Source organism: Antechinus flavipes, chromosome 4, assembly GCF_016432865.1.
Source record: "Antechinus flavipes isolate AdamAnt ecotype Samford, QLD, Australia chromosome 4, AdamAnt_v2, whole genome shotgun sequence".
In the NCBI taxonomy this organism is placed as follows: Eukaryota; Metazoa; Chordata; class Mammalia; order Dasyuromorphia; family Dasyuridae; genus Antechinus; species Antechinus flavipes.
In genome coordinates this window covers 241,603,336-241,614,777 of record NC_067401.1, presented here as the reverse complement: position 1 = coordinate 241,614,777, position 11,442 = coordinate 241,603,336, and positions in this window count along the sequence as shown.

Genomic DNA, 11,442 nt, shown 5'->3' with positions numbered 1-11,442 from the left:
TGTCATTTTCTTTTGTCATCTTTGCCAATCTGATGGGCATAAAGTCAGGGAGAATCTCAGGGTTGCTTTATTTTGTATTTATTAGGGATTTAGAACATTCTTTTATATGGTTTTAGATAGCTTAGATTATTTTTCTTTTGAGAACTTCAACTACAACTTCAACTACTTCTTTGACCATTTATCTGTGGGTGAATGGCTATTAGTCTTATAAATTTTCATCAGTTCATTATATATTGGATATGAGCTCTCTGTGAGAGAAATTAGCTTCAGAATTTTTCCTAATTATTGCTTTCCCCTCTAATTTAAACTACTTTAGTTTTGTTCCTGTAAAAACTTTAAAAAATTTTATATAATCTCAATTATCCAGCTATCTTTCATCTTCCGGAACTCAGTAACATTTGAGTTTCTTCTGATATTACTTTCCTTGCCACCCTTTCTGGTTGCTATATTTTCTTTTATACTCTCTGACTCACCAGCCTACATTAAGGAGATAGACTGCTCTTGCTTCCCATTAGCCCATCCTCTTTTGAGATTCATTCCATCCAAATTTATCATGTAATCCAGATCTTAGAGTATTATCTATGGACACCCAGGACATTTTCCTTCCTTTATGAGTTAAGTATCTCAGTCTCATAGTCTTTCTGTCTACCTCAACTCCTGACCTCATAATAAGAGACTTCATTGTACATACTACTTTTTCTGCTAATAACCTGACTTTTTCTGCTAATAACCTGACTTTTCAGCTTCTCAGTCTATTCCATTTCTGTCAGTCAGTCAATACCATTTGTTAAGCCTTTAATACAGCAAAAGAAAAAAGAAGAAAAAATTCACTCACTGATCTCAAAGAGCCCACATTTTAATGGGGGAGACATATAAATATCTGGGAACATACAAGATATAAACAGTTAAAGGAAGTTAATCTGAAGTAAAAAACTAGTTGGGAGGATCAAGAAACAGGAAGAGCAGAAAAAGTCTCCCGCACACGAGATTTAAGAAGAAAGCAAAGAATCTGATAATAGGCATGAGTCATCCAGTGAAAAGGCACAGAGTGGGAGGTGTAGTTTCATCTGTCAGAAACAGCAGATCGCCTAGAACATGTATAACCAAGTAAAAGGTAGTAAGATTGGAAAAGGGCAATGTAAATGGCTTTAAACAGAGGATATTCTATTTGATTCTGGAAGTATGAGAGGCTACTGTAATTTATTGAATGGGAAGTAATATTGTCAGATCTGCACATTAGAAAGATCACTTTGGCAGCTGAGTGATAGATTGGAATGGAAAGGCATTTGAGGTAGAAAGGCTCTTGAAATAGTCCAGACATAAGATAAAGAGGGTTTATACAAAGAATGAGATGTGTCAGTGGTGAGAAGGGAATATATGAGAGAGATGTTATTGAGGAAGAAAGAAGATCTGGCAACAAATTAGATATACAATACAATTAATGATATACAATTAGATATACAATACTAGATAGCTAAGGATTTGGTTGCTACTTTTTTTTTTAATGCTTCCATTGCACTCAAAGAGCTGCTTCTTCATAGAACTGACCAGAACCCATTACAGAATGTCTATAGATACACTTTCTATTACATGTCATCATAGCTCTCTTGAATAGAGCCTCCTTAACTTCTCCCACATGAAGACATACCACATAAGCACTATGTAATGTATCAATTCCCATTATACTTAATTTGACAATGTTTCAACCTATTTCTCCATTGGTTTCTCAGTGATACTCATTTTTTAATTCTTAAAGACTTTAATATTTCATTGCTCACAATCGTATCATACAAAAAAAAAGATAATCTTACAGAAGATATCATACATGCCAAAATATGTATAGAAACAATTTCTGTGGTAATAAAGAACTGCAAACATTCCTCATTCCAGGAAGAGCTAGGCATCAAATTGGGGACAATGAAAAACAAATATCTTAGTAACTTATTTTTAATATAATTATGTTTTTTGTAATCCTATGTGTTTCATTTTATGCACTTAAAATCATTATTTTGAGAAAGGGTCTCGTGCTTTGTTTTGGATAAATTATTTTATTTTAAATTGAAATATAAAATGGTGAATGGGACCAGGTAAAGATTTCTCAGAAGCGAGACCCAAAATTAGATTAAATTAAAAATTAAATTAAATTAAAGCCTTAGACCCAAATTTCGGGAAGTCATGTGATCCCTATTCTCAGAGGGCTGTAGGGCAGAAGTCAGACCCTAAAGTCTAAGTTTCATGAAGTTATGTGACCCACAGGAAGTAGACAGCATTGCTGACCATTGGTAAATTATTACTTCCTTTTCAATCCATCCAATGAACCTAGGTTTTTTGCTGTTTAACCAATTCATCATTTCCTGCTAGCCAGGCCACAATGCTGGGAGATGGGAACTGAAAGGCTCTCTGTCTGCTTAGCTGGTATGTTTGGACCTCTCCTTACAAGGACTGAATAAATGCTTCCTGTTTGTCTCTGAACTCTGGGTAGTCAATTTGGTAAGGGGATGTAGCACCTAGTCTCACATAATGGGACAAGAAAAAACAACATTGACATACACAGCAGAACATAAGAGAGTATTCAGTATTAATAAATTTGCATTTCAAAAAAACCTTGTAAAATAAACACTACGAATTATTTTCAAAGCTGCCCAGCTTTTTTTTTTTTTTTTTTTTTTTTTTACTTCTTTGTGGATTTTCTTTTATTCTCTTCTGTCCTTATTTTTCCCCCTTTCTTTTCTCCCTCCTCCCCAGAAGGCTACTGTTAAGTGTGGATATATTTATATAATGCATAGATATCTAAAAACATAGACATATTCACAAATACATAAGACCACATTATGCTTATTTCCACTTGTCACCTATTTCTTATCTGTTTCTTTGAATGTTGTGTGGGACTAGTGCTAGACCCCCTTCCCCAAATTAACTAAGCAGAGACATCTTCAGCTACAAAGAGAAAGCATTTATTTAGACCCTGCAGGGAGAGGTGCAAGCACACCTGGGGAAAGAGCTCCCAACATATACCGGACTTGAAAACCAGAAACAATAAAGCTGGTTAAACAGCTAAAGACCCAAGTCTTTTCATTGGATAGACTGAAAGGAAGTAACCACCATTGACCAATGGTCACCAAAGTTGTCTCTTTCCTATAAGTCACTTATAGCTGAGCTAAGCCTTGAGATCATGTGACTTCCTATATCCTGGGCCCAAGACCTGATCTTCCCACTCTGCAGACCTCTGGAAATAGGGAATCATATTGATGTGGGTGAACTCTGAAATTGTGTCCCCTTTAATCTGTAAAATAATTACTCTGAAACTGTGACCCTTTGATCTGCAAAGAAGGGAGATTTGGGATCTCCCAGAGTCTGAGAAGGGGCATATTTTCCAGAGGGGCCTTTTTCTAAGATAAGCAGGATCATTCATTTGGAAATCTCAGGCAAATTACTCCCCATTGATCTTTTGGGTAGTCAGATCCCCATTCAGGAAACTCCAGATTCCAGGGGGAGTGGGGGGGGGGGGGCGGAGAGGGAGGAAATCCTTCAAAATGATTTCATTCAATTGGGAGATCTTGGTCTGATAATCAGTTCAAACTACCCCCAGCCTCAAGATTTTCTCATAAAATAGGTTTCTGTTAACACATTCTTTGCAAATCTCATTAAGAGAATTTGTCCAGTGAGAGAGCTTTTTTTTTCAGTTCTTTTTTTTTAATTATAGCTTTTTGTTTACAAGGTATATGCATGGGTAATTTTTCAGCATTGACAACTGCAAAACCCTTTGTTATAATTTTTCCCTTCCTTCCCTATACCCCTTCCCCCAGATGGCAGGTTGACCAATACATGTTATATATGTTAAAATATATGTTAAATACAATATATGTATACATGTCAATACAGTTATTTTGCTGTACAAAAAAGAATCGGACTTTGAAATAGTGTACAATTAACCTATGAAGGAAATAAAAAATGCAGGCAGACAAAAATAGAGGTATTGGGAATTCTATGTAGTAGTTCATAATCATCTCCCAGAGTTCTTTTGCTGGGTATAGCTGGTTCAATTCATTACTACTCTATTGGAATTTGGTTCATCTCATTGTTGAAGAGGGCCATGTCAATCAGAATTGATCATCATATAGAATTGTTGTTGAAGTATATAATGATCTCCTGATCCTGCTCATTTCACTCAGCATCAGCTCATGTGAGTCTCTCCAGGCCTTTCTGAAATCATCCTGCTGCTCATTTCTTACAGAACAATAATATTCCATAACATTCATATACCACAATTTATTCAGCCATTCTCCAATTAAGGGTTATCCACTCAGTTTTCAGTTTCTGGCCACTACATAGAGGGCTGCCACAAACATTCTTGCACATACAAGTTCCTTTCCCTTCTTTAAGATCTCTTTGGGATATAAGCCCAGTAGTAACACTACTGGATCAAAGGGTATGCACAGTTTGATAACTTTTTGGGCATAATTCCTAATCATTCTCCAGAATGGCTGGATGTATTCACAATTCCACCAACAATGTATCAGTGTCCCAGTTTTCCCATATCCCCTCCAGCATTCTGCATTATCTTTCCCTGTCATTCTAGCCAATCTTACAGTGTGTAGTGGTAAGAGAGAGCTTTTTAGTGAAAAATAAAACTTCATTTTTTGACACTAAGATTTTGAGTTCGTGAATTCTTTTCACGTTGGACCTGCTCTGAGACTAGAGAGGACTCTCACATCAATTCTCACAACTCTCTGCACTGCCACTAAAAGCATCATTTTATTTCTCTGACTGGGAATCCCCCCAAATCTGGAAGAAGTAAAGCCTTTTTTGTTGTTGTTTTATTCTATAGCCAGAACAATCCAAATTCTCGGGAAAATTTGTATTGTTGGAACTCCATGCCCAGCAGAATTCTCTTGGGGATGCCTGTATGGGAATACCTGCATTCTCTAACAAAAAGGCCCCCTTATTCAAGGAACATTTTGTCATCTCTCCATCTCTAGAGACAGCTGGAGAAGGGCAAGGAGCTATAGAATCAGGGAAACTTAAGGCTTTTGGCAAAATGCAACAAAACATCTTTGTTTCTAAGGATCCTTCCTTAGGCAGAAACAAATTCAGCTTGAAAGATCTCAAGCCTAAAAAGCTTAAATTAAAACAGCATTGCAGGATGCTGGTTAAACTTGCTGGAAGGAAATCAAACTCCCTCCTTCCTCCTCCTCTAGGACCTCTAAATCCCTTTCATAACAGGCCCTTATGTCCAGCACTATCTCTTTAACTCTGTCTCTCTCACCTGAACTAAATCCTGGGAATCCCAGCTCTTTTTCAACTCCTCAGTGTAACTTCTGCCTCCTGGGAGAAACAGCATTCCCTCCGGGAGAGGCACTCAGAGCAGAAGTGCCTGTTTCAATGTCAAATATCTCCCAGACTGCAAAAAACCCTGGTCATTACTCTGAGGATCCCACCCAGCCTTTTGAGGTATCCAAAGGGAACATCCTCTTTCATCTGTCCTGGGGAGATGTTAATATTGAACAATTTGCTCCAGATATATGGAGGAAGCTGGAGAAGCCAGATTTAGTTCCTCAAATTTCTCCCTTAAAAACAGCTATTGGAGTTTATGATAGGGATCAGGCTGTAGCCAAGGAGAAAGGTCTCAGAATTAAAGTGAGATTTGGAGAAAAGTCCCTACTCTTGGCTGCTATTTCTGGGAACCACAAAAGTCCATGCTTTAAACTCCCCAGTCCTTGTCCTGAGTTTGAGCAGGAGGAGCACTGAAGGAGGGACTGCCTATAGGGGATTAGCTGTCTCCTCAATGCCCTGGAGTCCAGCAGGACTTTGGTCTTTGGTCAAGCTCCCCTTGGATTCAACACATCAACAGCAGAACCCTGGCTATAGTTAGATGTGGCTGGTAAGAGTATTGAATTTCTTTTTGCTATGGGAGGGGCTTTTCCTTCACTCTAGCTCTGCAACTCTGGTCTCTATCCAGAGTTCCCCCATAGAGTGGGGATTGCAGGGGAACTCAAGACTTGTCTTAAGACCTGTCCTCTGCCTCACCAGTGTGCTGACCTGTCATTTAAATGATTATTTATTAGTCCCTCCTATCCTGCTCCTTTATTGGGGTATGATTTCTTCTCAGCTCTCCAGAGAAACTTTTTACGCACAAACTTTTAGTTAGAGTTAAGAGATCTTGAGATCCAGTACATTTTTAACCCTAGGATAGCCATTAGAGGTTTTAATTCCCGACTGAGTCTGGAGCATTTTAGAAGCCAAGTGCTTTGCGACTGGGAGGCTTACTAGAATCAGGCTCTCCTGCTAGATACCCCGGACCTAACTCTCTGAGCTTGTCATACTTTAAATCCTGCCACCTTGCTTCCTGACACTTCCCACTCTGGAGAAATTATCCATAATTGTGAAGAAGCTCTAGATTCTGTCTACTCCAGCCGACCTGACTTAAGGGAAATTCCCCTTGAGAACCCAGATGGGGAATGGTTTACAGATGGGTCAAGCTTTCTTGAAAATGGGGAAAGAAAGGCAGGTTATTCTGTAATGACTTTCAATAGCACCCTGGAGGCTAAACCACTGCCTCCTGGGACTTTTACACAGAATATGAACTCATTGCCCTAAGTAGAGCTTTAGAACTGGGGAAGGGAATGCGTGAACATCTATACTGACTCCAAATATGCTTTTCATATTTTGCATGCTCAAGGGGCTATAAGGGGTGGGGGTGGGTGGGTGAGAGGTCTGTCTCATCAAAGAATTCTTCCATTAAACATGCAGAAGAAATTCTATAGCTATTGCAACCTGTCCAGGAACCCAGGAAAATTTCAATCATGTTTTGTAAAGGACACCAGAAGGGAGATTCACTTCGGCCAAGGGAAACAGGTTTGCAGATTCAGCTGTTAAACTGTTGCCCATTTACCCCTGACCATAGCACCTTTAATTCCCAGCTCCCTGATTCTTATACCTCTTCCTATAGGTTACAGGAAAAAACCCTTGCAGTAGAAAGGGGATACATTCTTTCTTCCTCTGGCTGCTTTCAAACACCTTCAGACCACCTCTTAATCCCAGAGGCAAGTCAGTGGAAATTGATTCTTGGTCTCCATCAGGCTACACACCTGGGGAGAAATGCTCTCCAATCCCTGATGAAATACATTTTCACTGGTCACAAGCTGGGAGAAACAATCAAACAGGTCTGCCAGGCCTGCCCAATTTGTGCCCAGGTGAATTCTGAGGGAGCTGTTAAAACTCCCCCTCTCCTAAAGCCAATTCAGAGAAGGGGTGCATACTCTGGTGAGGATTTGGCAAATAGATTTCATGCATATGCCCCCTTGTAGAGATTTCAAATTGCTTCTAGTCTTTATTGATACCTTTACAAACTGGATAGAAGCTTTCCATCCAAGACTGAGAAGGCTCAGGAGATATCAAAATGCTTGCTGAAATAGATCATACTTCTTGCTGTATGTGCATTAACAATTCAAGGGAGTTCAAACTTTGCACTGAGAGAATCTTAGAGAAAGCTGCTTGGATGTAAGCCATTCATGAGAAACTCCTTATACTTCCCCAGTCTTCCTCTGGGTGGGGTTCTTGACTATGGTCTCTACTAACCCTATACTAACTCCACTCCTAATATTGTTTTTTAAACTCATATTTGGCCCCTGCATTTTCAAACTGCTTGTGAGACTTGTTTCCTCTGAGATTCAAGCTGTGAATTTTCAACTGCTCCTTCAGCCTGCACATCATGGGATGACTGATTGAGACACACAACACCCCTTAGATGCTGCTGCCGCTGCTGCTATCTTCAGATCTCACACTTTCCCTCCTGGCTTGGAACCCCCTCCATGAATTTAGGGACAACTCTACAACCCTTGTCAGCTCGAAGTAACTACTGAGGACCTTTAATCCTTTTACCCCAAATTAATTTGGGGGTTAACTGCTTGAGGGGGGAGAAATGAGAGGGAGGAGAAGGGGAGATGAACTCTGAACTTGTCCCCTTTAATCTGTAAAATCACGATGAAACTGTGTCCTCTTTGATTTGTAAAAGAAGAGAGATTTGGGGTCTCCCAGACTGCAGAGAGTCTGGGAGGGGGCATATTTTCCAGACGGACTATTTTCTAAGACAAGCAGCATCATTCAATTGGAAATCTCTCTCTCTCTCTCTTTTTTTTAATAACTTTTTATTGATACCCGTGCCAGGGTAATTTTTTTTACAGCATTATCCTTTTTTAAAAAAATAACTTTTTATTGATAGAACTCATGTCAGGGTAATTTTTTACAGCATTATCCCTTGCATTCACTTCTGTTCCGATTTTTCCCCTTCCTCCCTCCACCCCCTCCCCCAGATGGCAAGCAATTCTTTACATGTTGAACAGGTTACAGTATATCTTGGATACAATATGTGTGTGCAGAACCGAACAGTTTTCTTGTTGCACAGGGAGAATTGAATTCAGAAGGTATAAATAATCCGGGAAGAAAAACAAAAATGCAAGCAGTTTATATTCATCTCCCAGTGTTCTTTCTTTGGGTGTAGCTGCTTCTGCCCATCTTTGATCAATTGAAACTGAATTAGCTCTCTTTATCGAAGAGATCCACTTCCATCAGAATACATCCTCAAACAGTATCGTTGTTGAGGTATATAATAATCTTCTGGTTCTGCTCATTTCACTCAGCATCAATTCATGTAAGTCTTGCCAGTCGTCTCGTATTCATCCTGCTGGTCATTCCAATATCAATTGGAAATCTCAAACAAATCACCCCCCATTGATCTTTTGGGTAGCCGGATGCCCATTTAGGAAACTCCAAATCCCGGGGGGAAAAAGCCTTCAAAATGATTTCATTCAATTGGAAGATCTTGGTCTAATAACCAGTTCAAACTGCCTCCAGCCCCAAGATATGCTCATAAAATAGGTTTCTCTTAACACATTCTTTGCAAATCTCTTCATTAAGAGATTTGTCCACTAAAAGAGAGCTTCTTAGTGAAAAATAAAACTTCCTTTTTTGCCACTAAGATTCTGAGTTTGTGAATTCTTTTCATGTTGGACCAGTTCTGAGACCAGAGGGGATTCTCACATCAATTCTCACAACTCTCTTCACTGCCACTAACAGCATCAACATGACTTAGGTTAGTCCGGACCTACTCTATCTCACACATAGACTTTTTGAGAAAACTTCACCTGGTCTCATTCAAGGTGAATGGCATCTTCTTTCATAAGTCCAAATCACCCCATGTTTTTCTAAATCAACCAGTTCATTTCCTGTACCACACAGCATTTCCAATGCAATCATATCCTAATCAGAAATCATTTCTATGAAAGCTTTCCCCCCCAATTTTCTGCATTCCTTCTATTCTTGGCTTCAGAATAATCAAAATTATTCATTTTATACTTCAATACTCTTCACCTTATGCTCTTACCTTATAATTTAATGTATGATATTGTCAAGTCCCCTTACTTAACATCTTTTTTCCTCTGGGATTTAATTGGAATTGATGTAATAGAACTGTGTCCCCCTGATCTTTTTTTGGGGGGTGGGCCTGGGTTGGAAAAACCCTGAATTTCAACCCCTCTGGGCCTCTGGGAACATCCCCACCGTCCTACCTGGTTCTTATGGGAAACTTCCACCTCCAATTAATCTGGGAATCACTTTGGTCTGAGAAACAATCAACATCCATTACTGACCTGGAAATTAGTCCCTCAATTCATCTGGACATCTTCCTAGCTCCAAGCCATAGAAGGCTATATAAAATCAAAACTCTATACCTCAAACTTCACTATCTTCCTAATCAAGAAGCGGCCCACTGAGAGAAATTCTCAGTGAAAATAAATCCATTTTGCCAAAAATCTCACTTGCAGACTGGGACAGCTAATTCTTGTGTGTGTGTGTGTGTGTGTGTGTGTGTGTGTGCGCGCGCATGTGCTGAGGCAATTGGGATTAAGTGACTTGCATTTCCTATTTTTCCTCATCATCTTAATATTACTCCTATCTGTATCTGCTCTTCTTCTTTATTTCTACCTACTGCCTTGCCCTCCTATTCCTTATCCTACCCATCTCTATGTCCCTCCTTTATCCTCTCCCTTCATCTCCCCTCTATTTCTTTTTGAATGTAAACATTTACATATACATACATCTATACATTTGTATGAGGTAATTGATGCTTTTTATCTCTCCCTATAGTTTTTTTTTTTTTTTTTAGCTCATCATACTCAGCTTGGCCCAAGTCTTTTAAACTACTCAAATACTGATGGCAGTCATAAGAATAGATAATATTTTCACATACAAGAATTAAAGAATTTGACCTTATTGAGTCCCTTATAATTGGTCTCTAAAGAAAATTCAATATTAATGTTTACCTTATATTTCTCTTGGATGTTATCTGTTGAATTTTCCCTAAAGTTCTGCTGTTTTGCCACAAATACCTGACTCAGTTTGTTAAATGCCCCCCTTTTTAAAATCCAGGATTATGCTTAATTTTTTTCATTTTAAAATATATTTTTAAATTTTTTGTCTTTTGAACTTGACAAATACCATCAATTGTGTTTCATATACAAAAGACAGAAAAAACCGGATCTGTATATGGAATTGTAAATCTCTGTCATGTACAGCTACAGTTAGCGTGTTAGGTCCAAAGATGGCTGACTTGTCTGTCTTTTTTTTTTTTTTCACAACTGTGGCTGATATAGAAATATATTTTACATGATAGCACATGGATAAATTGTATCAAGCTGCTTACTACCTTTGGAAGAGGGGAAAGAAAAATTTGGGATTCAAAATCTTGTAAAAATTTGTGCTAAGATTCTTCTTGACATATAAATGCAGAAAGAAAAATACTATTTAAAAATAAATTTTTGAAGAAGTTGAATGAGTTACAGGAGGAAATACATAGTAACACTATACTGGTGAGAGAATCTCAACTTTCCTCTCTTAGAACTAGAAAAATCTAGCCAAAAAATAAACAAGAAATGAAGAAGATGAATAAAATTCTAGAAAAGTTTAGATATGATAGCTCTCTGGAGAAAATTGAATAGGAACAGAAAGGAATATATCTCTTTCTCATCAGCACATGGCACCTACATAAAAATTGACCATATATTAGGAATAAACTTTACAATCAAAAGCAGAAAAAGTAAACTCATCCTTTTCAGATCATATTACAATAAAAAATTACATGCAGAGATATCAACATTCAATATATAAAGAGAGAAGAATTTAGAACCAAAGAAGCTATGGAAAGCATTTCCAATGTAAAAACAGATCATTTTGATTATATCAGATTAAAAAGATTTTGCATTAACAAAATCAATGCAACCAAAATTTTAAGGAAAACAGAAAACTGGGAGGAAATTTTGCTACAAGTATCCCTGTTAAAAGCTTCATTTCTAAAATATATAATGAACTGTGTCAAATTTATAAGAATATAAGTCATTCCCCAATTGATAAATGATCAAAGCATGTGAACAAGCAGTTTTCAGACAA